We start from the raw sequence: 24,084 nt of genomic DNA on the forward strand, positions 1-24,084 counted from the left end.
GATAACAACCTTGTCGGCTCAAATCTGGCGAATCTTCGATCTTTGAAATAATGCAGCAACTCGGCATTATTGATTTACTGATGCTCAGCACCTCTGTGTTACTCGGCACTTATATCCTACTCGGCACCTATATCTGCTCGGCACTTGTTTCTTGCTCGGTACTTGAAGATCACTTGGCACTTATTGAAGTTGAACTTGCTCAGCTTCAACTAGGAATCTGTTCGGCACTAACTAGCTTGCTCGGCTTTCTCTCTAATAAGCTTAGTTAGGCTTTACAAAATGACTTAGCTAAAACCTTACATCTTTGATGTGTTTTAGTGTGCCCATTCTCTGTGTCTTAAGAGTATGTCATCAATACACTATTCCATCAATGGCTTAGCTGATCCTTGTACTTCATTATAACATCATAACTTTAACCTTTCTCTAGGTGTTTTAGTTACATCTTATTGATTGCCTCCTCCTTGTTAATCAACCAATTGATAATATTTGGATCACTAAAGCAATTGTCATTCCTGCAAATAGCAAGTTTGACATCAATGACAAAACAATGATTGAGAACATTCTTTACCAGTTCCATTACTTTTTATGTATGATCTCTTCAATCATTTTCCAACAATCTCCCGCATGATCTTTTCAATCATTTCCAACAATATCAACCTATTCCTTCAATCATCCTTATATAGCATTGGACTCTAAACAATTCAATTATTATCTTTCATTTACTTTGACATTGATGATACTGCCATTTATAATTTTGTTCATGGTCATGAAATCCTTTGACATCAATGATAATTATTCCATCAAATGTTGCTTATATATGGATGTCCCTTAAAAAAATGAAGCTTGAAAAAATGTCACTTATATAAATGTCTCTTATACAAATGTCGTTTATAAAAATGTGGCATTTTGTAAGTCATATTTGTATAAGTAAACACATTTTCTGTTAAGTGACATTTAAGCGACATTTCATAAGTGACAATTAGATAAGTGACATGTTTATAAAGGACATTTATATAACAGTATCGATTATTAAAATGTTGCTTGATGGATGGGTGACCTCCCAAGACTTCTAGGTGATTCGCCTCTAAAATTTTAGCCGATATTAATTATGAGTTTCTATTTTTATTCTAGTAAACAAATATAAATTATTTAAACTTTTTTTCATAGTAACCCCATAGTGAAATTATATGTCCTTCCAAGATTGCGCAAAATAGCTAGGGCATATCAAAAATGCACTTAACTTGAAACTCTTGATGCAGAAGCAAGAATCTATACCTAATATATTGAAGCGAGTTGTAAGCTAATTCCCAATGCTACGACTCCACCAGCATGACATAACTAAACAATGGACATAGCTTATTTACCAATGAATTTTATATAGAAACCTGATGGGTTTGAAATATAACTCATAAATAAATAATGGACATAGCTTATTTACGAATGAATTTTATATACAAACCTGATCGGTTTAAAACATAGCTCTTTTTACTACATATTCAAGATTTTAATAATAAGGATAAATTACAAAACAAAAATATGCTCCGATACCTATTCTTCCTGTAACTCCCTGAAGCATTATATAGAGTTGGGCAGCTCTTACATCACCAAACAAGCTCCCACTGACCAATGCGTTATCAAATGCTGGTAGGAAATCGACTCGATGTGGGTAGTGCAAGACATCAGTATCTAAAATGGTCATGAACTCAAGGGAAACACAACGTCATAATCTGCAAATGAAAACCAACATATTTTCAGTGCGTGCAGCTATAATTAATTCATTATATATAGTACAGAAAAGGTTTACTATACCGGAGAATATATGCACAGAGAAAGGTTTCATTGTTGAAACCATGTTGACATTCATCTTTGAACAGTAAATGTGAGAACCAAAACTGAAAAATTGGAATGAACTGGGAATTGAAATGGCAAGTTTTTCTTACCCTGGACCAAAACTCAACCATAGAACTTCATAAGGGAAATTGCAACCCTTAACAATATATTTTAAATAGTGCAACTGATAGATTGAAATGAACAGTATATAGCCTTCTATGGATCCACTCCCAACTGATGGAAGACACCAGAACGAGTGGAAATGAAAGGAATGTATTGTGTCTGGATCTAGACAGAAGGTTGGTGTATTGAATGGATTGGCAATGAGAAATATAGTCCCATGAAGAAAATTTCTGGTGACTTGATAGTAGTAAATGCAGCTGCATGTAACATAGTACGGCGACCCCAGCAAGTATTAGCAATGGCGGTGGTGGATAGGGGAAGCACAAAACATACTTTGAAAATCTTAAACTTACGAATTGATATGAATTTCAAAAATAGTTAAAATGAAAGTGAACCCATAATTTCGAGGATACGAAATTCAGATAGTTCATCTGAACTAAAGTGAAGCAACATTCAATTTCAAATGAATTCGCAATGCTTTAACATTTTGAATTGAAACCGACAAATACATAACTTATTAAAACTTTGATCTATAACATTGAAATTTCAATCAAAACACTTTACACTAGATCTCAGAAACCAGAAAGCGAACTGATTTCTATGTTTCTAGAGAAAGTGAGTAAAAAGCATAAAGCATGCAATAATAATTAAAACACAACTCAATTATCCACAGAGTCAGAAGTTTGGAAACCGAGTAAAATACCATTTTTATGTTGAGAACTGATTTTTACGTTAGTAGGGAAAGTGAGTAAAAACCATAAAGCATACCGTAATACTAAAAACACAACTCAATTACTCACAGACGTAGAAGAGGAACCAGAGTCACTGCCTTGGATGGAAACATCTGCTACTTGATTGGATTGTACGGGATTTTTTGTGAGAATGACTTGAAATAAAAAGCATAAAGCATACAATAATAATAAAAACACAACTCAATTACTCACAGAGTCAGAAGAGGAACCAGAGTCACTGCCCTGGATGGGAACATCTTCTACTTGATTGGGTACAAAGGTTTCTTCAGAGCTGCTTGCAAGAATGACTTAAAATATAAAACATAAAGCATGCAATATAATAAGAACGCAACTCAACTTACAGTAAATATATGAGCATAATAATAAAAAGATTGGAGATGCATTACAAGGGAAACAGATGTCGGAATGCCCTCCTCACCAGTCGCTAGGACTCTTGAATCCCCAATCAACACCTCAACATCATTCCTGTCTTCAATAGTTGGTGCTTTTGGCGCTTCATATGTGGGCTTTCAACAAAAAATATTGTTAGAATGAAACAGAGAATGCGAGAAAGTAAAAAGCATAAAGCATACAATTAAAACAATACAACAGAAAGTTTAGTCTGATAAGAAAAATTTGCATAATCTAATATAATCATACCTCTTTGCATAGAACAAGAAAACATTGATTAAAAATAATTCTCTATGACAAACAGGATTCGAAGGAAATGAGGTCTTTCTATCAAACCAATTTGTTGAATAATCAAGGGATTAACAAGTTAATGTTATGACTACCCTCAAAATGAGTCACATTAGTATAGACAAATTATTTGATGAACAGTAAATTTAAATGTGCTTATAAAAGAAGAAACTGAAAACATAACAAGATTACATACCTCCTTGGGTTGTGCTTCCTCCTTGGTAAGATACTCAGCATGTCGGTCTTGAACTCTTTTCTTGAGTTCCTTGGAGACATCCACAAAAAATTTCTTGCCATCAAGCATGCGAGCTACCCCTTGCAAGCAATTATGGTACACATTATGTCGTTGAGCAACTTGGGAACTACACTTAGTTTTTCTGCAGCATTGGTTTGAGACCCTTGGATGGTGAGGCGGTTTTGGTCGAGGTCTTTGTAGAGGAGGTTCCGTTGCACCTTGCCCGTGTGGATGGTGAAGTCGGCATCCATGGAATCTATGTTTGTGTTTATTGAGTTTGTTCAAGGCTCATTGCTTCCCTTCTCTGCCATTACAGCCTTCAAAGTTGCATAAATAATACCGACATTCTCCACTCTTTATATAGTATTCATTTGAGAACTGAAAAAATAATTTTCACATTAAATAATAACATATTAGGAAAACAGTTAGAATATCAAAACTTGATAAAGCGCCTCTCTAACCCTAGTTAATTCACTTTGAATGGAATGGAAGAGAGCTAATCAGACCAGGGACACAAGCATCAAAGTTCCTGCCTCTAGTCAAATGAGGATTTGGTATGATTAAGAAATTTCAAAACTAAATAGTTGAGAATTTTAAAATATTTAATGGCAGATATGAAATTATGAAGCAATCAATGAGTGGGATCTTTTACTAGCTTGAAAAAAAGCCATTATATTTTTGTAAGGGTGATTCTATTTTCTGAAAATTTTGTGGCCAAGTTAAAATAAGAAGACCTATGTGATATTATCACAGAAAAAGAATTTGTAGTAAGAGGGATGTTGAAGATTTTGTACTTTTAGTAGTTGGTTAGGTTGGTTAGGTGGATTCGTTCACAATCTATGATTTCAACTCTAGTTTAGTTACTTCTGATTATTCAAATTATCATATTTTGATCCTTTATTTCCCATAAGAAACTCAATTTATGTTTACATAAAAGTATGTTCATGATATTCACATTCTTCACACATAGAAAAGGCAGAGAGTACGATTTTCGTAGCATCAAAATAAGCTTAAAGAATATGAAGATACAAGTAAAACTAATTGATAAAGAGGAAATGTTGCTGTAGAGAGGGTTCAACCTAAATGTCCATTCTATTATGTAATTCATATTCATTTAGAGATATTCATATTTAAATATCTAACACACTCGACCAGTGTCCTATAAGTCTGAAAATTTCATTGACAAAATGAGAAAACTAAACTTTGTCGTCAAGGAACTATTATTGACTTTGCATGCATTTCTTTTGAACATATTGGTGCAAATTAAAATAATGATTTTGTAAAATTAAATTCACTCAGACTGAGTCGAAATTGTGTCAGCGTTACAATATTTTCAATAGTAAATGTTTGTTTTTATGTTATTTGCTAGATGACTTCCAAACTTCATTAAACACAGAAAAAATTACATAACCAAGTATGGCAGACCTGAACGATGTTATAGCAAAGTAGTGATATCCTAAGTATGCTGAAGACTCTCAGCAGCACTATATCACCTCAAAGAAACTAATGCAAGGACTTAAGATTGCAGATTTCAGATTTAATATTCCAGGTGGTACAGGTAAGTGGAATGCGCAATGGAAGTCCTTCAAGTTGCAGTTGCAGACACTGTATATGTAAAGATAAGAATACGTACAACCCAGGGTTGAAATGTGCAAGCAGTACAAATATGCAGCTATAACAATATGAATTTGGTATGGCTAGTTGTTCCATATGAATGAAATAAGGAAGTTTGAATATTAATGTGAAACGATGGACTATGTAGCAACAGTTGGAGCGTTAGATAAATGTTAAAAAAGCATAAATTATTCCATATGAATGAAATAAGGAAGTTTGAATATTAATGTGAGACGATGGACTATGTAGCAGCAGTTGGAGCATTAGATAAATGTAAAAAAAGCATAAGACTTTATAAATGTCCTTTTCCAAAATACTGAAAGGAACTTTGAGCATCAGACACATTATATAGAAAAGCAGTATGTATTATAGTAAATGTCTAAAAGCATAAGACGTAACTGTATAACGTGTTCGTAGCATTCAAAAAATAGCATTGTATTGGGAAGTTTTGGAGTCTAGTTGCTAAGTAATATGTTCCAAATAACAAAGATAGAGCCTATGTAAATTGGTTCGTCAGCATTGAGTATATTGATTGTATTTGAGTAACAAAAAAGTTTATGTGAGTATTGAACAAAATGTAAACAAGTCTTTTGTTTGCTTGAAAATAACATTAAAAAATCAAATATTTTAATGATTCTTCCTGTTATTACTTCTGTGGGTGGACTCACCGTAATCTTTCTTCTTTTTCTTTTTTTCCCCTCCTCCCTCCCATAACACTGAACAAATTCATGTCACCTCCATACCCAAGAGTGCGCGAGAGATCCTTAGGCACTTTCTACTAAAAGTGTGTATGTTTTTATTCTGCTTTAGACATAAATTCATTGATAATCTATCAGAGGGAGTTGTACCTCTTAAAATTCAGAGTGAAATGGTTAAAGAAACATTTACCCAACTGTTGTGAGCTTCATTGGTTTCCCATCCTGGGTGTAGAGCAAATTATTTAACTTTAAAAAAGGGAAAACAATCTGTTCACCAACAAATTTTTGACAACTCTACTAGGAAGTCTTTGGAAAAAGGACTAAGCCCTTCGGATTGATAATGAATCATAATGGTTTGATGTTTTTCCTATTTTGCAACCATATTTAAGTTTTATTGATACACAAGAAGATATAATCTCAAACCTGAATTTTGTCACCTGAAAATACTGACAGAACAATCAACAATTCCAACAAGTCCTTAGGGTTTTAGAGAGGGAAGAACAACGTGTGGAAGCTTTAAGAGGTTTACCTGTAGTTCAAGAGGCAGCAATGGTGGATAGACTTGCCCAAGCCCCGGCAGGGCCTTAAACTGACTAAACATATTCAAGTCTGGCTAATAAAAGATACACTAGAGGGGAAAGAGACGAAGGAACTCTTGATGAAAACTTTGAACCTCTAAAAAATCTAAATTTTCTCCCTGATTTTAACAACCCTGTTAAAAGAAGAACTAAATCATGCAGCAAACCTAGCTCTCCCCCTAAGACTTCTCCTATCTCACCTCTTGTACAAGCCCTCATTCCCCCAAGAACTTTAATACCCTCTTACATTAATATCCAACCACTGAATTTCAGGTTTCCAAATATGGTCGTTAATCAACCTTGCAGACAAAATATAGAATCTCTGAATCTTGGGATGAATCTTGTTGCTTTGCCTAAGGGCGCAACTACGATGATGGCAAAGTTTCCACAGATGATCATCTGAGTGCTTTTCACACAGCATGTGGTATTAGCAGTGTACCTACTCAAGGGATAGCAGTGAGACTTTTTGTCCGGACGCTCAGTGATGCAGTGGCCGACTAGTTCAATCATTTGCCTCAAGCTTCCATAGCCAATTGGGATGATATGAAAACAACTTTTGAACCTAGGTTTAAAACTCTTAATAATGAATGCACTTTATTGCTCTAATTAAGTCAATTGAAAAAAGAAATTCATGAACCTATGAGGGAGTTTTTGGCCAAATTCAATAGGTTGTTGCAGAGAATTCCTATAGCTTCTTGGCCTAATGGTGAAAACTAAAAGATTTTTTTGTGAATGTTGTTCCGCCCGACATGAGTTTTCATTTGCTAAAGGACGAAGTAGCCAATCTAGCCACTACTTAGAGACAGGAAATTTAGTCAGAAGATGCTCTAGTTACAACAGGAAAATAGAAGAGAGAAGTGAAATCATCTAGGGGCTCCTATATGTCTACTCCTATTGATCCTTTCATTCAAAGGTTGATGAATGATATGGCCATGCTCAAAAAGCAACAAAATAAAGCCAGTACACTATACCAATCACCATACCAAGACATTAATCGAAGACAACACCATCTGACTCATGGAAAGACTCCTTTTCTGACCGCACCTCAACAAAAGCTACAAATTGAAGAAGTGTCTAAAGAAACAAATGTGTTCCTTTCAATTAACCATGAACCATGATGATCAGACATGTCCTGATTGGTTGAGATGCATTCAAATTAACACAACAAGAGATGTCATTACCAGAGAACACCTGGTGGAGAGTGAAGGAGCAAAAGCTGAAGGTTTTGGTTCTTATTTTCTTGGAGTATGAGTCTGATACATAGAGAAGGGGAGATATTTTAGTGACATTGCAAGACCCTGCGTGTGTTATTCTCACTCGGAATCAAAGAAGTTATAAATTTAACATAGGTGCTAATGCTGTCAGTGCAAGTTCTAAAGGGAAGGATCAGATGCATAATGATTCCCCTCCAAACACTAAAAGTTCAGACTTCTAGATTCTATCTAGAATAGAATCAACCACTAGTTCTTTTGCCTTGGATATTGTTGAATTTTGTAAATCTTCCACCATTTCTATTTCCTTGGCTGAATACAGCTTGAGGATGAATCCCAAAGAATTAGACAAATTGGTTTAGTATGTAAAAAGGGAGCCCCTTTCAAATGCCCGATCCATTGAATCCAATGCAGCTGAAGTTTCAATGGCCCCCAAGAAACCCACTTTTGTATTAGAAGGTGCACCACAAGAACCTAATGTTGGACCTTGTGTCCATGTCGTGGAAAGTGAAATAGAAGAAAAGAAGCCTAATCCTTTTTACATCTCCTTGTTCCTAAACGGGCAGAAGCTTAGTAACTGCCTCTGATAATATTATGCCTCCTCCTATTGCTAAAGCCCTTAGCCTCCCTCTTACAAAAACCTTTGGGTGATGTTACTTCATGGATGGAAAGCAGGTGTCACTCATGGGACAAGTTAAAGATGTGCAAGTTGTCCTTGTTGCATGTTCTGACAAGAGATTAAAATCGTCAATATTGGTGGTCGATATCCCTACCACCTATGGTATGCTGCTGAGCAGAACCTTTTGCAAAGATATGGGAGGAGAAATTAAAATGGATTGGTCTAAATCATTGATCTTAGTGGGAAAAAGGAAGATAAAATTAGAACCAAAACCGAAAAAACAAATATATGGTGGTACCTTCTGATAATCCCAAAGCTCAAATATTGTATGAGGAATGTCAATTTGGGAATTATGTGATTCTTGCCGACAGCCAACCTAAGTTAATTACTAATGATTTTGAGGCAAAGAAGCTATGGACAATGGAGTTCAATGGTAGTTGTTCCAACTCAGGATCTGGTGTTGGAGTAGTTCTATTCCTCCCTCAAGAGAGCCTATTCCTTTCTCATTCAAATTGGATTTCAAAAATACCAATAACACAGTGGAATATGAAGCCTTGTTGTTAAGACTACAAGAAGCCAAATCAAAGGGAATAAAGAATCTGATAGCGAATGGGGATGCCAAACTGATAATAAAGCAGGTAAGGAACCAATTTTTTGTCAAGAATGATAGGTTAAAATATTATAGAAATTTGGTTTGGGATGAACTAGAATCTTTTGATGCTTTGTCAATTGAGTTTTTCCCTCAATCTCAAAATTCTAGAGATCAATCTCGAACTCTTTGGCAGTTTCTGCTTCATTGCTCCTACCTCACCCTGATTTTAAAATTGATGCTTATAGAATAGAAATGATCTATAGATCACGTGTACTAGATAATGTTGATCATTGGTAAGTTTTTGACAATGATTCACAGTTGGACTTTATTGGATGTGTCCAAAACTTTGCTGACTTGTTTTTCAAAGGTTTGGAAACAGAGGGTAAAGATGTTACATCCCAATTTTTGACCCAATCTAAAATGTTCATATAGCCGTTAAGGTTTCATGTGAAGTCAGTTGACTGTTGAAATTTTTTATAATCATGTGAAATGGTAAGATGGTTAATCGTTATATTTCATATGAAGATGACACACTAGTTAAACATTATGATGATATTTTAAAGCTATTGTGGGTAGTTGGTTATTTATCATGAATTCATGGGAATTGAAAAGGCGGTTATCCATTATGATCATTTATGATTAATCACTTGTTATGGTAATATGATTTAACTATGGAGAATTTCCTTCTAGGGAGCATGTCAAAGGGGTGTAAGCATTGTCAAAAAAGAATTAGGCACAAGAGCATCGCCATCACTAGGCAAATGGGTATGAATCTTGAATCACCATGGTTGAGGACCTAGCAACTACATAACATGATACACACATTGGACACGCATGCACTAGTTGGACAATCAATAAAACATTAAACATTTTAACATAATCAAAATATGTATCTTTAATGGTTTATGTTGACATTCTCATCATTTCGGATAATACATATGTCTGTGCACATAAGTATAAAAGTATGGTGCCACCATAATATTAAATTATACAAGCTCATATCTATTAATAAAGGCATTAATTATCACAAGTAATAAAGGCATTTTATTGTAACTATAAACTTAGGTCAAAGGCGGCCAAGTATGTGATTTCACAAAGTACATTGTAAAAAAGGGGGATCAGTGGAACCTTCCTAAGGTGTGTGGATAGTGAGTAACAAGAGAAATTATTGAAACTATATCATTCTGATGTATGTGGTGGACTCTTCTCTTCTACAGTAATTGCTTTCAAGATCCTCAGGAATTATTTCAATTGACCAAGGATGTTCAAAGATGCGTACCTGTACGTCAAAATTTTGAAGTGTAAACATTTCAGTGGTCATCCTCAGCTTGCGGCATTACCTTTAAAGCCTATGGTGAAAGACAAGGGCCATTGAACCCACCATCCAATGTCGGTCATGTTTATATCCTGACACTAACTAATTACTCTACTAAATGGGTGGAGGTGATTCCTACAAAGAAAGAAAATTCTCAAGTAGTGTGCGACTTCCTGATGAATTTTATTTTTGTCAAATTTGGGATCCCTCATAAAATAGTTGCAGACAACGTCACATATTTCTCTTGTAAAGAAATTTCAATGTTCTACTATGAACATGGCATATCTCTGGCTCACTCTTCAAATTACTTTCCTCAAGCCAATGGACAGGTAGAATCCAACAACAAAAATATGGTAACGATAATGAAGAAGTTAGTGAGTGACACTGTTTGAAATTGGCACAAGAAATTGTATGAGGCGTTATGGGCTAACAAGATCACACCAAAAAGGGCTATTGGAATGGCACCTTTCAAACTGGTCTATGGACTAGGAGCACAAGTGTCCTTACCACTAAATTGTCAACTGCAAAGTTACAATTAGTGATCGAAGATCCATTTTTTCAGCACTCTTTGGAGAAAAGAGTAATGTACCTAACTAAACTTGAAGAAGAAAGAGGTAAGTTTGTAGATCAATCACTGAATATCAGATTAAAGTTAAACAAATTTTTTACATTAAGGCCAGGGCTTGAAATTTCATGAAAGGCGATGAAGTTTGTTGTGGGATAAGAGAAGAGAACTGAAGGGAGCGCATGGCAAATTTGATTCTTTAAGGAAAGGCCCTTTTGTTATCTCAGAGGTCATTGGTTCAAATGTGTTCCGCTTGAGTTATCCAGATGGCACTCATTTTCCCTTCACTTACAATGGGTAGAACCTAAAATTGCTCAAGTTGTAATTCCTTCTATGTGTCCTTCCCTCTTGTACATAACTTTTCTTTTCTTTTCTTTTTTTTGTTATGTTTGTTGTTTCTTTTTCTTTTTTTTATCCCTTTCAGTCAGTTTCTATTCCCAACAATCTAAGATCTTTGTGCACTCTACGCACGCAATCCCCAGTCAGAGCCCATGTTAGCCCTAGTTTTTGAGTCACCATAATTAATCCTCTGTTTTTCTCTTCACTTGTCGAAATCCTCCTTTTGAACTATGTGTTGTTTCCCCCCAAGATGGTGTTTTGACTTAGGTGCATAAAGTCAACCCTTGCTATGAAATGCTTGTGAATAAGTATCTTGAACCATTTTGAACCTCTTTGAACCTTGGTTCAAAGTAGTTCAAACCGGTTCAACCAAAGGTTTTTGGACTAACTTTTGCGTTGCAAGTGGGACCTACCAAATATGTTGTTGGCTTCCCTCTAAACCACTTTGAACCAACATTCAAAGTAGTTCAATGCAATTCTAACACTAAGAATCGACACCCAAGAATGTAATCGGTGTCTAACAAGAGTACTGTCCCAAAGGCATAGGAGATGATGTAAGCATCTCCTCGGAATTATAATCACTTGGTATGGGCAACAAGCTAGCAGCATAAGTGCAAAAGGCCAAATCTTTTATTTGAAGGCTAAATCGTGTTGTCAGAAGAATATTGATGATGGTTAGGACACTTTCCTCAACAAGCACTTAATGAAGAAACATCATGACTCCTTGAAACATGTGTACTGGCCCGGGATAATATCACCATTAAAACCTCATCATTTGGCGGTACTTTCCCCAATGTGCTAGCCTTTCTATAAAACCAAGTCTGAAGCTCTCTTTTTTTTCCTACTCCATGAGAAATCAAGAGCAGAACATTAGGAGAAGAAAGAGAAGTATTTTGGTTTTTCAGTGGCTTACAGGTGAGGGTTGAAAAATCTTTCCATTTTGCTTTTGTAATGACATTTTTCTTTCAAAGGAAAGATTTGGAAAGATTGTTTTTCTATTAAAAATGAGGTCTATTATGCACTTTTTTCGGAAATACCTCGTCTTGAGTGCCAGAGGCCTGTAATTTTTTACACTAATTTAATGGGAGTTGAAGTTGAGAAATTATAAGAAAGATTCTTAGAACAAGAGGAGGTTAAAGGATGTCTGGAAGTCCTAACAAGTGGTCTCCTCAGAGCAGTTATTTTCCCTTCTACATTGGTAAGCCCAAAATTACTCCAATATTGTGTAGACCATTATGACATTAAACCTAAGAGCATACTGAATAAAAATGAGGAATCCTTGTTGTCTATTACCAGGGAGACCATCTCATCTATCCTAAAACTACTAGAGTGTTCCTTTGCTAGTTTCAGCCCTACCAAGTCCTTAATTCAATTTCGAGAAGACCCTTCAAAATACCGTAACAAGATGGCTAAGAAGTGGATAGAAACCTTTTACAGGGAGGTCAAGACTGCCTAAAGTGCTCACTAAGGATTAGATGAAACCCCATATACACAACTTTATAGTTTTGTTGCACAAAGCTATAGGATCGATTGATGTTTTAGTTTTTGAAGAATGGATGTTTCATTATATAGACATTGTTTTAATTGGTAAACAATTTCTTGACTAGGCCGACTTGATAGCCATTCATTAAGGAACCAACGTAAGCAATCACAAGCCTCTAAACAAGAATTTTTTGTCTTCCTATCTAACTTACTATCTTGCATGTGTGAGTGATGTCATTGTTATCCCTCATGAACCTTGGAGTGAAGATATAACAATATATTAGTATTGTCCCTTGCTAAGGAAAGATGGAGTATTAGAGGATTTTAGGAGAGAACATGATGTTTTTCTAGGAAGTGCACGTCTTAGTGTTGCTAAAGCCCCCATGTAGAGGATGTCCCTAGAAGCTCAAAGATTAATTCAAACCTATGGAAGTTTCTACATTCAATTTCCTAGGTTCAACTAATTGAGAATAGGGGGTTTTGAGGAAGAACAAATTAAGTTACCAAGGTATGCTCTGGATTGCTTTGTCCTAGCCGAAATATGCAGACAAATGTTCTCTGTAGTTAAAGACAACCTTCCTAAAGGGAAATGGGAATTTGTATTCCCCATTAAAGTACTCAACTCCCTGGCTTATCAACAATCGGAAGTGACCTATTGAACTTCAATTTAGGGTTCTACCAAGACAGGAGGGCTTTTGATAATAAGAGATTTGCAAGACAAGTGTTTGGTATAGGAGACCAAGTTCAGCCAGTGCCTCACCTCGAAGATTTTTGGGAAGATTACAACAGCGATCAGGAGGTCACCAAATGAGACCACTCAAGGCTGTCATTTTCTCATATCACCTCACTGAAGTTGAAATTCAAACTAGAAGAGCTTATTGAAGATGGTTAAGAAGTCATTGAACTAGGTTATAAAGAAATGATTGAACAGGTTTAGCCTGAGGTTGACTAGAACAGAGATGAGAAGGATGACATAAACCTCAGGTCTATATCCATATTGGATTGCACAGATAATTGGTTATGAAGAAAAAGAACCAAGTCATCCAGTGTGATGCAAATTGAAAAACTTACAAAGGTTGTGTCTTTCTCTAAATCTTTGACTTCTAACATCCCCCTTTCATCCAATGATGCAAGTTATGTTTCTAAAGTTAAGAGGAAGAAAGGAGTCGTACCACGAAACTAACTAACAACTCCCAAAACTAGGTCCAAAACTAGGTCTATGGTGCCGATTCAGATGACAATTCAAGGGCCCAACCTTATTGAACAAGAGCAAGATAAAGTAGATGGTCTTGTACTATCAAATAATCAAGAGATGGATACATAATTGGTAGGTACTACGAATGTGATTCAATCAAGCTTCATGACTCCCCCTAGAACTAACGAAGAGGTGATAGTCGCTAGCACCATACCTCCCTAGCTATCTAATTTTGTAAACAAGAAATGTAGCTTCAAACTTGTTTCCATGCCCGTTAAAGGTATAGTCACCAAAGATGCCACTCGTACTCCCAAGAACAAGAAGGTAAAGAATGATGCCAACTTAACCAAAGATCCTATCACAGGGAAGGTAACAACAGAGGTGGCCACCTACAGGCAGAAAGAGGGTTCATGTGAAGTAGAAGCCAAAGATTTTAAGGTCGACACCATCGATTTGGTAGTCCTTACCAAGGACACTAGCAATCACATCTTTAAGTTCTCAGCTGACAACATGTTGAATCAATTAGAAAAAGATAGCAAGGAGAAGAGAGAGTTGAAACAACTGGTTGTTACTATGGCTGAATATATTGATTCCCTAATGAATGTTGGCACACTTCCCTTAATCTAGATTCCGCAATCTTTTGATCCCAACTCCTCCGAAAGTTAGCAATTGGTTAAATAGATGCAAAGAGGGAGACTATTTCTAGAGGCAATGAACGATTAGATCGGCTCTGTCATGAAGGAAGGAGGTAAATTCATCTTGGATTTTACCACTACATATACAGAGGGAGAGGTGCTAGTTGGAGAAATCCAAACTCTCATTCCTATGTGGGAAAGGGATCAAACTTGCTGTCGGGCAATTGTTTTCCAAGTGCATGAGGTAGAAAAATATGGTGTGATGAAATTCCTCTCTGACAATCCCGTGTAAACGGTGGATCCGTGCGTGATTTTCATATTGAAAAGTAATGAGTTGGAAAGACTCCCTATATAAAAGTTGCCTCAGAAGAGATGTGAGCGATTGAGAATGAGATCAAAGAAATGCTTAAAGGAATCCTAAAGGACATGCAGATAATCAACCCTACCAGTATTTTGCACTACGAGGATGGAAATGCAGATTTAGAAACCTTAATAAAGAGTTTCCAAGATGCCATGTTCAGGATCAGGGCCAGCGACACTCCCACTTCTCAGGATTTCAATATTGTGGCCAACGTGGAATCTATGTTGTATTTGAACAAGGAGCTCATGCCCAAACAGAGCAAAAGGATTAAGATGCTAAAGTGGCAAAAGGACGTGTGTAGGTCGAAACTGCTCAGCCTAAAGAATCTGCACTCTCATGCAGCCCAAGAGTTCACGAGTGGTTAAGCAGGCCACACCGAAGGACGATAAGCTTGGTGAAGAAACTTAGCTGTGTGGCAGTTGACCTTTTTGATTTCTCATTTTAAAAATGTTTTAACTAGTTATGTTTACTAATTGTTTGTAACCAAGATGGTTGGGCTTTGATGGAGGCCTATTTGATTTCAAGACGATATATGTTGGGGCATAAAACAGATTAAGGGTTAGCTTTTAGATAGAGAGAAGATAGTCTTAACAGTAGTATTACATTTTTCCTTTTGGATGGTAATCGGTGGAAAGTAAGGATGATAATGTGAATGTTGTTTTTAAGACTTTGAGCTTGGAAGTTCACATTTATATATCTATCAATATATATTGTAGTTCAAGACTTTGAGTTTGAACTTAGATGTGGTGGTTACTTTGTGAACCATTGTGTCGATTTTTGATGACATTGATTACTATTTTAAATTGTTGTTCTTGCACTCTTAGTTCTTACTTTGTTTTATGCATTTAGAATATCTCACTTTTTCCTGAAGTTTTGTTCAACGCTAAGAGAACTTTGTGTTTCTCAGTCACTTTATATATCTGAAAATTGTAAATTTCACCTCCGTACCCGAGTGCGCGAGAGATCCTTAGGCACTTTCTGGTGAAAGTGTGTGTATTTGTTTATTCTACTTTAGACATAAATTCATTGATAATCTATCAAAGGGAGTTGTACCTCTTAGAATTCAGAGGGAAACAGTTAAATAAATGTTTAACCAACTATTGTGAGCTTCATTGGTTTCCTATCCTAGTTGTAGAGCAAGTTATTTAACTTTCAAAAGGGGAAAACTATCTGTTCACCAACAGATAGATATTAAACAAATCCGCGTAATAAAGGGCATTGAAAACATTGTTTTTTTTTGAAGAGTAATATAGATGTCACCTCATGTGACAAAGTGTTTTCTGCACTGTTGTCCTGAATAGATGAGGTTTTATCATTATCCTGACCAAATGTTTTTGACTAAATGTTTAATAGAAAGCAGTGATTATGAATTTATGATATACAAAAATTATTTGATAAAAAGGAGCATCAATTAATCAAAGATTGGGTTTAAAACAAAATGGGTTAGTTGTCCCATAATTGACCATTGTAGAATCGTAAATTTTAGATTTTAGCAGAACTTTAAAGTCTTTTTCAAATGCCTTTGGTTTAAGATCAAAAGGTTATGACTATGAGGAGTAAGGTGAAAGTTGAAACCCTAGTGTGACTGTTCCTTATTTCTTACTGACTGTGACAGTAAAATAGGATTACTTTATTAATGACAGATGCAAATATGTGTTCCCAAGGATAAATGTTGGAGTAATGTTGCAACTTCCTTTCCTAATTGAATCTAGAGGCTTGTTTGTTTTCTTATCTCTGTTTAGAATGAATGATTATCAGACAGTCATTAAATGAGACAGTCACGGTCAAGTTCACTCTAAGAGTTTGGGATTATCTCTTTATCTTGCAAATACCTTAAAAATGCCTATGGTTGATTGGATTAAAAACATTGCTACTTTGTGTGAAGGATCTCCAAGGGTTTGGTAGAGCCACAAGTATCGTAAATCTCTCTTTCTATCTCTGAAATATGATAAAGTCAGTCATTACAGTGATCAAAATGTAGAGGATGTGTCTCTTGTTTTGATCAAAATGTAGAGGATGTGTCTCTTGTTTTGTTATGAAGTTTCTCATGCAAGAATATGTTGAAGTGTTGGGGAGATCTATTAGAATCCCTCTGATACAAGGTTTGGTGCAGTCAAGATGTACAAACTACATATTATGAATGTACCTTAGTGGGTTGCATGAATGTGTGTCAGTGTAACTATTAAACATGTTTGCATCCTGGAAGGATAGTGTATTGCTTCTCCATTTATTGTATCCTTTTTGGGTTTATTTGTGATGAAGCAAATAATACATTTGTTTCAACATGGGTGCCAGAAACATCATTTCTGATTATGGAGACTAATACAAACATAGTGACATCAGGGATGCTCTTGATACAGAGGCAGCAGATGAAGATGATGATGAGGGCTGAAGAGAGGGGCAGTATGAGTATGAGAAAGATGGCTTCATAGTTGATGATGTAGAAGAGGAAGCTAGAAAAAACAGTCATGAAGAAACAAAAGCAATGAAAAAGAGGGATGCCGAAAATTTTACGGACTTGATGAAGATGATTATGAGTTATTACAAGAGACCAATGTGACCAGTTTTCACCATCCAAAACCTAGTAGCAAGAAGCTTAAACGGCAAAAGAAAGTTGGAAAGAATGATCACATAGAGGAAAAGAGGGCTTCTCTGGTGAGAATTAGCTGGAAGAGAGTGGTTGGATTGGTGCCACTATAGAGGAAAAAAGAAAAGTAGTTTGTTTGTGGATGATGAAGGAGTGCCCTCAGAAGATGATGCATAAGACAAAAACCAGCTTGAAGAATGGAGGGCATGGGTGAAGAAGATTAAACGGCAGATTTTATAATTGATGAATCCCTCTGATCCAAGGATTGGTGCAGTCGTGATGATTTTTCTCTCTTATCACTGTACCATTCAGTCAGAATTCCAATTAACTAATAACTAATTGTTTTGATCCTTTGAAATTTTTAAAAAGCTAGAAATACAACGTACACCCATAACTACACTAAGAAAACTGCCACATCCAAACACCATTCCAGCATTTGCAAAGCACGACTCTTTGATATATAATACTCAATATTTTGCTAAATGATTACCAAAAGGCAGTGATCAAGAATTTATAATATGCAAAAATTATTTAATAAAATGGAGCATCAATTAAAGAAAAAGATTGGGCTTAAACAAAGCGGGCTAGTTGTCCCACGATGGCTTTCATGAATGACGATCAGACAGTCATTAATTAAGACAGTCAGAGTTAAGTTCACTCTCAGATTTGTGATTGACTCTTTGTCTAGAAAATACCTTAAAAAGCCTATTGATTATTGACAATGTTATTTTGTGTGAAGGATCTCCAAGGGTTTGGTAGAGTCGCAAGTATTGTGTCTCTCGTTCTATCTCTGAAATGTTATTTGGTCTAAGACTGTCACTACAGTGATCAAAATGTAGAGGATAGGTCTCTTGTTTTGTAATAAAATTCCTCACGCAAGAATATGTTGTGTTGGGAAGACCTATTGGAATTCCTATGGTCCAAGGATAGGTGTAGTGAAGATGATTTTGCCATTCCACTTGTCACTATACTACATAAACTAATTACATCGAGAGGCGTTCTATACAATGGCAACACAAACGTCTAGCACGGAAATATGTCAAGGAGTCACAAACTTCTAAATTAACTATTAAATTATTAAATCATAAAATAAAAAATATTCCTAAAATTATAGCGGACTGAAATAATAGGATGCCAAATGGAGGCCGAAATAATAGGCCTGAAAAAATAGGATTCGAAAAAGTAGGAGCCGAAAAAATAGAGCCCAAAAAATATGCCCCTAAAAATAGTGCCCAAAAAAATAAGAGCGAAACAATTTCAATATGATTTTTTTGTGGTTAAATATAATTTTGCATGCAAATTCATGCTTTTTTTTGTGGGGAGTGGGGGAATTTGAAATAAATCCGTGGAATGTGAAGAGACTTCTACTGGGGGAGATGAGGAGTCTCTTACAAGCTATAAAACAAAGGCTCCTCATTTCATTGTCATTTTATGTTTGTGCAGGAAGGAAGAGGTGGAGATTATTGGAAGATTAGATTGAAGTTTTTGAACAGGTGTAGATTGAAGTTTTGGAGTAATTTTCTTGTTGGTGAGATTTATATTTTTTATTTAGATTTAGATGTAGATGTAGATTCAAATTCAAAATTAGCTATAATATTCTACTTTGATTTAGATTTCAATTTCAATTAGTTCCATTTAGATTTAGAATTATATTTGAAATTGTTTACGCTTGTATTTAATAGTTTAGTCTTGCATGTTTGATTTGGATGTAAATTTGCATTCAAAATCTTTTGAGTTATATATTTTATAATACTTTTCATTTGCATATTTTAAAATTGTATATTTCAAATTAATTTTAGATTTGCATGTTTCATATTAGTTTTAGATTTGCATATTTCAAAGTAGTTTTAATTTGCATGTTTTAGATTTGAATGTTTTATAATAGTTTTACATTTGCATGTTTTAAAGTATTTATATTTTCATGTTTCAAAGTATGATTTTATCATTTATATGGATGACAATGTCACCATATCAATACAATTTATATTTTATTAAAGTTAATGATTTATTTAAAATACATGAATCATATATTTAGTATATATTTTATCATTATTAGATTATAAAATATAAAAAAAATCTCAAAATAATAGCTAGCCAAAATAATATGAAGCCAAATGGATGTTGAAATAATAGGGCCTGAAAAAAAGGGCCAAAAATAGGATCCAAAAAATAAGACCCAAAAAAATAAGGCCGAAAAAATAGAACCCAAAAAAATAGAGCTAAAAATTTTCATTAAATTTTAAAATATAAAATATTTTCTTTTTGTTAAATTTATTTTTTCGTGCACATTCATGCTTTTTTTTGTGGGGAGTGGGGGAATTTGAAACAAATTTGTAGAATGTCAAAAGACATCTATTTGGGGGAGTCTCTCATAGGTTATAAAACAAATGCTCCACATTTCATTTTCATTTTGTGTTTTTACATGGAGGAAAAGGTGGAGATTATTGGAGCAGATTAGAGGTTTTGAAGAAGAGTAGATTAAAGTTTTGGAGTAATTTTTTGCATGTGAGATTTCTATTTTAAATTTGGTTTCACATTTATATTTAGATTTAGTTATTTATTTAGATTTAAATGTAGATTTAATTTCAAAATTACTTATAATATTCTCCTTTGATTTAGATTTCAATTTCAATAAGTTTCATATAGTTTAACCTTGCATGTTTGATTTAGATTTAGAATTCAAATTGAATCAAAATTTATTTGATTTAAATATTTGATAATACATTTCATTTGCACATTTTTAATGTGCATGTTTCAATTTAGAATAATATTTGCATGTTTCATAGTAGTTTTAGATTTGCATATTTCAAAATGCTTTTGGTTTGTATGTTTTAGATATCTATGTTTCATAATAGTTTTATACTTGCATGTTTCAAAATATTCATATTTTTCATGTTCCATAATTAAATTTTATCATTAATGTGGATAGAAACGTCACCTTATCAATAAAATTTGTATTTTATTAAATTTAATGGTTAATTTAAAATAAACAAATCATATACTTAGTTTATAGTTTATCATTATTTAATTAGATGAATTATGTGTTTTATTTAAATATTTTTCATAGTATATATATTTTTTATTAATATTTATGTTTGTAATGTTTGAAAAGTGGAAGACAATGCCACCATATTTCAAGCATTACAATCTAAATATTTCATTTGAAATAGTTTTGATTTTTATTTATATTATTTTAAAAATTATTCATTTGAAAGAATTTGTGTTAATTATGAATACTTTTTTTGTTCTGATAATTTCTATATGTTGATGTTTGTTTATAAATTTGTAGGTTACCATTTGAGTTATGGATGCCTCGAATAGAGAACCAAACATTATTGGATACTAGCCTGACTACTTCAATGACCTCAAATGATTTCTTTGAGACTAAGTTTGACAAATGCCTACAAATAATTAAAGAGATGTGCACAACTACAATTAAAGTTGTGGAGAACGCAATATTTCCAATTGACTATATTGAGAAAATGGAAGTAATGCATATGAAAGATGCATAAAAATTCATGTGTGACATATCTACAAAAGTGGATGGGTTTCCCTCAATGATTAAAGAAAGTCTTTCATGATCATTGTTCAAACAAAGGTCACAAAAGAATCCTAATCATTGAAGAATGTGACATGTATTTACACCATTACAAAGATTTCTATTTTTTGTATAGGGTTCATTCTTTCTTCCAATTTCAGAATTTTACTTATAATTAGTTGTATTGACAATTTTGTTTCCCCATTGTTCTATGTAACTTTCATTTAGAAGAGAACAAAAAAAATATTATTATTATTGTACAAAATATTTCTTTAATGGATGTGGCTACTAAATATGTTAATTAAGAAAGAAAATCATAAATCTAAATAGATGTCCTCAATGATAAGTATATTTATTGATTACAATTCTTAATCATTGCAATAAAAATTGCATTAGCATTATTAAAAATTCAACAATCTATAATGTTCTCACATTATCATGGAGAGATAATTTCCATAAAATTGATTCTTATATGTTCTTTCACACTTTTTACATCATCTAAATAGTTGTGTTGGGACTTATAATTTCCCTTTCATGAATTAAAAGTTTTCCACTATTTGAGTCATTTGTATAACATATATCTCAAGTTTGACCATAGTTGTACTCCAAATACTCCAACACTACACCTAAATCTCATACTTCCCTTAACCATGTCCCTTATTTTAGTGTAACATTTAGCCACTTATTAACCCTAACCATAACATTGAGTGTCATATAAATGAAATTGTAAACCTTAGATCCTAACTCTAACTCTTACTCTGCATATGACTGTACTAAGCATTTAGTAAAGTGTATACCTTAACCTAACCGTATATGTACTAGAAACTAGAAATAATATTATATTTTTTATAAGTTGAACAAAAAAAATTTTATATATATATATATATAGAGAGAGAGAGAGAGAGAGAGAGTCATATGATGGTGTATCTAGAGAGAGAGAGAGAGAGAGATTAGGAGGTTTATCTAGAAAGCAAGGAGAGAAAGATTAGGAGGTGTATCTAAAGAGTAGAGAGAGACAGAGAGAGAGAGAGAGAGAGAGAGAGAGAGATTACGGGTGTATCTAGAGAGCATAGAGGGAGGGAGAGATTAGGTGTATCTAGAGAGCAAGATGAGAGAGATAAGGGGGTGTATCTAGAGATTAGAGGGTGTATTTAGACAGGGGGAGATATTACTAGGTGTAGTTAGAGAGTAGGGAGAGAGAGAGAGAGAGAGAGAGAGAGAGGATGGGAGGAGGAGGGATTACATTATTAAAAAGGTTAATAACTTGTATCACAATAGCACTAATCATGGGCACTGTAATAGAACTAACCCACATAAAAAATTACCCTGAAAATTACCCTAACACTAAGGTAAGCTGTAATAATAGCACTAACATTAGCTATAATATGATTAATAACCTAGAAATAACCTTAACCACAATGATAACACAAATCCTAACTTTAACTCTAATTCTAATTCTAACTCTAACTTTGACTCTAACCCTAACCCTAACCCTGACTCTAACTCTAACTCTAATTCTACCCCTAGCCCTAACCTTGACCCTTTATAACCCCAACTCTATACCTAATTCTAACCCTAACCCTAAGCCTTACTATAACCCTAATCCTAAATGTTATTCTAACTCTAACGCTAATTCTAACCCTAAACCTAATCCTAATTTTAACCCATATTCTAACTCTAACCCTAACTCTAACTCCAACTCTATCTCTAACACTAACCCTACCCCTAATTCTAACCCTCACACTAACTCTAACTCTAACCCTAACTATAACTATAACTCTAATTGTAACCCTAACCCTAACACCAACCCTAACCCCAACCCTAATCCTACCCCTCATCCTAACCCTAGCACTATATATAATGCTAATCCTAACCCTAACGCTATATGTAATTCTAACTCTAACCCTAACACTAATTCTAATCCTAATCCCAACCCTAATCCTAACCCTAAATATAACCCTAACTCTCACCTTAAATCTAACCCTAACTCCAACTCTATCTCCAATTTTCAGTGTAACTCTAACTTGATCCCTAACTCTAACTCTAATTCTAACCCTAACCCTAACTCTAACCCTAGCCTCAATTCTAGCCCTAATTCTAACACTAACACTAACCCTAACACTAACACTAACACTAATTATAATCCTAACCCTAATGCCAACCCTAACTCTAATTGTAACCCTTATGCTAACCCTAACACTAATTCTGACCCTAACTCTATCTCTAACCCTTCTTCTAACTCTAATTCTAACTCTAACTCTAACTCTAACTCTAGCTCTAGCTCAAACCCTAACTCTAAATCTAACCCTAAACCTAACCCTAATTCTAACCCTAACTTTATTTGTAACTTTAATTCTAGCCCTAACACTAATTCTTACCCTTACCCTAACGCTAACTCTAACTCAATCTCTAACCCTAATTATATTTGTAACCCTAATTCTAACCCCAACCTAATCCTAACTCTAACTCTAACTGTAGCTCTAATTCTACCCCTAACCCTAACTTATATATCCCTAACTCTAATCCTAATTCTAACCCTAATCCCAATTATAGCTCTAACCTTAACCTAATTTTAACCCTAAATATAACTCTAATCCTAAGTCTACCCATAACAATAACTCTAATTCTCACCCTAACCCTAACACTATTTCTAACCCTAACTCTAACTCTAACTCTAATGCTAATTCCATTCCTAACCCTAATTCTAACCCTAAATCTATCTCTATCTCTTACCCTAACTCTAACTCTAACTCTAACTTGATCTCTAATTCTAACCCTATCCCTAATTCTAACCCTAACTATACCTCTAACTCTAACTCTAACTCTAACCAATTGTACCCCTAACCCTAACATTAACGTTAACCCTAACTCTAACTCTAAACCTACCCCTAATCCTAACCTTAACACTATATATAACTCTACCTTGAACCCTAACTCTAACTCTAATTCTAACCCTAAACCTAACCCTAATCTTGTCCCTAATTCTAACCCTAACTCTAACTCTAACTCTAACTCTTATACTAACACTAACATTATCACTACCTCTAACTTTAACTCTAACTCTAATTGTAACCCTAACCCTAATGTTAACCCTAACGCTAACCATAACCCCAACACTAACCCTTACCCTAATTCTA

At 34.4% G+C, this 24,084-nt stretch overlaps 1 protein-coding gene across 6 annotated transcripts in view; it reads right to left on the reverse strand.

Annotated features, from left to right (window-relative positions):
* Positions 1–1,402: 1,402 nt before the first annotated feature.
* The window catches only part of LOC149529402 (uncharacterized), a 69,803-nt gene continuing 47,121 nt past the window's right edge, over positions 1,403–24,084 (reverse strand). For 2 of the 6 annotated variants that reach the window (XM_089809232.1, XM_089809233.1), the window contains exons 9-11: positions 3,580–3,996; positions 3,092–3,211; positions 1,403–2,976 (exon numbers count right to left, since the gene is read on the reverse strand). The gene's annotated coding sequence lies outside the window, so the exon portion shown is untranslated. The remainder of the gene's footprint in view (positions 2,977–3,091; positions 3,212–3,579; positions 3,997–24,084) is intronic. The other 4 variants (XM_089809237.1, XM_089809234.1, XM_089809235.1 and 1 more) reach the window with 4 other exon arrangements.

The sequence above is a fragment of the Cupressus sempervirens genome, chromosome 11 (genome assembly GCF_028749045.1).
Source record: "Cupressus sempervirens isolate cs-2001-9-10 chromosome 11, ASM2874904v1, whole genome shotgun sequence".
In the NCBI taxonomy this organism is placed as follows: Eukaryota; Viridiplantae; Streptophyta; class Pinopsida; order Cupressales; family Cupressaceae; genus Cupressus; species Cupressus sempervirens.